The sequence below is a fragment of the Giraffa tippelskirchi genome, chromosome 3 (genome assembly GCF_054371585.1).
Source record: "Giraffa tippelskirchi isolate mGirTip1 chromosome 3, T2T-mGirTip1v1.2.pri, whole genome shotgun sequence".
Lineage (NCBI taxonomy): Eukaryota > Metazoa > Chordata > Mammalia > Artiodactyla > Giraffidae > Giraffa > Giraffa tippelskirchi.
In genome coordinates this window covers 182,700,489-182,703,640 of record NC_137277.1, presented here as the reverse complement: position 1 = coordinate 182,703,640, position 3,152 = coordinate 182,700,489, and the positions used below count along the sequence as shown (strand labels likewise).

Here is a 3,152-nt window from a genome sequence, read left to right as displayed (position 1 = left end):
CAGGAGGCACAAGGAAATTGCAGGAACAGGTGGCTCAAATTCCCCTGGTAGGTACTCTTACTGCTTCACTGCTTCTCTCTCAGCCCCCAGTCAGGGAAGTTGCTATGACTGGTTATCATGGAGGAAAAAGCACAGACATGATTTCCAAATGAGTCTGCATGGTATGTTAGCACCAGCCACAAATGGATTAACTGCCACATTAAAGCCACACTCAGAGTGTCTCTAAAAGACAGTGATGAAGAGATATCCTCTTATGGTTATATTGACTGTCCATTTTGCATGGAAGGAGAGATGACCAGAGGTACAGATCTCCTCTGATTCATGAGTAGTGGGTTAACAAGTTGACTGGCTGCTCAGGGACTTGAAATAAGATTGGAAGATTGGTGATGAAGAGGTAAGAGGTCTAACGGAAAGATTTAGGGACGAACTGCTTGAAATGGGCAGAGGTGATGAAGCTATTTTAACTCACACAAGTGTCCTGAGAGGGCATCCATTGTGAGGGAGGGTCTCAGTGGTCAGGTGGACAAGATACCGAATCTGTTGATGTCGGCTTCCTTTCCCAGATACTCTGGTTCTGGCTTAGTGGGCCCACATACTGGGTGGCCATGTGGCAGGGATAGAGGCCATTCATAGTGTGGTAGACAAATAATGACCTGCCTAAGATGTCCATGTCCTGGACTTTCCTGGTGGCCCAGTGGTTGAGAATCTGCCTGCCAATGTAGGGGACATGGCTTTGATCCTTGGTTCTGGAAGACTCCACACACTACAGGGCAACTAAGCCCACGTACCACAGTTACTGAGCACACGCTCTAGAGCCCATGCCCCACGGCAATGAGAAGCTCACACACCTCAACAAAGAGTAGCCCCCGCCTGCTCCAACCAGAGAAAGTCCCTGTGCAGCAGTGAAGACCCAGCACAGTCAAAAAACCAAAAGATGTCCACATCCTAACCCGAGGATTAGGATCCTAATTAGGATTAGGATCTGTGAATATATTTTATAGGGCAAAGGGTAAATTAAGGTTCAGTTCGGTCGCTCAGTCGTATCCGACTCTTTGTGACCCCATGGACTGGAGCACACAAGGCCTTCCTGTCCATCACCAACTCCTGGAGTTTACTCAAACTCATGTCCATTGAGTCAGTGATGCCATCCAACCATCTCATCCTCTGTCGTCCCCTTCTCCTCCCGCCTTCAATCTTTCCCAGCATCAGGGTCTTTTCCAATGAGTCAGCCCTTCGCATCAGGTGGCCAAAGTATTGGAGTTTAAGTATTGGAATTTAAAGTAGGCAGAAAGAATTGAAGTCTCTAATCGGCCGGCCAAAAATAGAGAGATTCTCGCTTTTCCAGCTCAGGCCCTGGACGCAGCAGCCGTTGCGATGTTGATGCCCAAGAAGAACAGCATTTCCATTTATGAACTCCTTTTTAAGGAGGGGGTGACGGTGGCCAAGAAGGATGTCCACATGCCCAAGCACCTGGAGCTAGCAGACGAGAACGTGCCCGATCTTCACGTCATGAAAGCCATGCTGTCTCTCAAATTGTGAGGCTACGTGAAGGAACAGTTTGCCTGGAGACACTTCTACGGGTACGAGGGCATCCAGTATCTCCGCAATTACCTCCGCCGGCCCCCTGAGATCATGCCTACCACACTGCGCCGCACTGTCCTGAGACTGGCTGGCCACAGCCCAAAGGTCTGGAAGGAGAGCGACCTGCAAGACTCACATGAGGAGAAGATGACAGAGACATCTACAGACGAAGCGCCGTGCTGACAAGAAAGCCAAGGCTGAGGGTGGGTCAGCAAGTGAGTTCCAGTTTAGGGGCGGATTTGGTCGTGGACACGGTCAGCCACCTCAATAAAGTTGAAAGAGATTCTTTGGGGTTGAATAAGTCTGTAACCAGAAAAATTTAAAAAAAAAAAAATAGGGAGATTCTCCTGAGTTATCTAGATGGACCCGGTGTCATCACAAGAGTCCTTAAATGTGGAAGCAGAAGGCAGAGTCAGAGGCAGGGTGGAGTGAAGTGAGAGTCTCCTGGCCATGGTTGGTTGTGAAGATGGAAGGAGGGAACAAGCCGGGGAATGCAGGCAGCCTCTAGATGCTGGAAAAGGCAAGAAAACAGATTCTCCTCTAGAGACTCCAGAAAGGACTGCAGCCTTGCTGACACCTTGATTTTAGCCTGTGCTAGTCACTTCAGTTGTGTCCAACCCTGTGAGACTCTATGGACCGGAGCCCACCAGGCTCCTCTGTCCATGGGATTTTCCAGGCAAGAGTCCTGGAGTGGACTGCCATGCCCTCCTCCAGGGGATCTTTCCTACCCAGAGACTGGACTCATGTCTCTTCTCTCTCCTTCAGTGGCAGGCAGGTTCTTTACCACTAGAGCCACTTGGGAAGCTCTTGATTTTAGCCCAGTTAGACTCATTTTAGGCTTATGACCTCCCAAACTGTAAGATAATAAATTTGTGTTGTTTTAAGCCACTAAATTTTTGGTAATTTATTACAGCGGCCATATAAAATCAGTACACATAGAAACAACAGATTTCCCTCACCAATCTGATTGGGCAGTGGGCACTGCTGAGTGCTCAAGAGGCCATCAGCGAAGACCCAGCTGAGCTTCTTGTTTGCAGCTATTCCCTGGGGCAATGGTTCTCAAAGTGTGGACCAGGAAGACTCTTCCATGGGTTCTATGAGGTCAGATCTACTTTATTAATACTAAGATGGTGTTTGCCTTTTTCTTTCATGAGTGTACAATGGAATATTCCAGAGGCTACACAGCATGTATACAACAGACTAAATGCTGAAGCAGATCTGAGACTCTAGCTGTCTCTTATTAAGCCAGATTCTAAAGAGATCTGCAGGGACTTCCCTGAACGTCAAGTGGTTAGGACTCTGCACTTCCACTGCACGGGGCACGGGTTCAATCCCTGGTCAGGGAACTAAGATCCCACGTGCCTCACAGCATGGTCAAAAAAGAGAGAGATTTGCAAACATGTCAAATCATGGCACTCTTCTCACAATTTTTGTTTTCAAAAAGTTATTTTCATTAAAATGTTATGTTACTATGTAATGGGTTTATTAAATAGTTTAGCACTTTAACTTCTAATCCAGTAAAACAGATATAACCCACATAAACAAAAACCCTTTACAATTTTTAAGAGTAT

The 3,152-nt window shown here is 47.3% G+C and overlaps 1 pseudogene; it reads left to right on the top strand.

Annotated features, from left to right (window-relative positions):
• Window positions 1–1,331: 1,331 nt before the first annotated feature.
• On the top strand, window positions 1,332–1,921 carry LOC145542169 (small ribosomal subunit protein eS10 pseudogene; annotated as a pseudogene).
• Window positions 1,922–3,152: the final 1,231 nt, after the last annotated feature.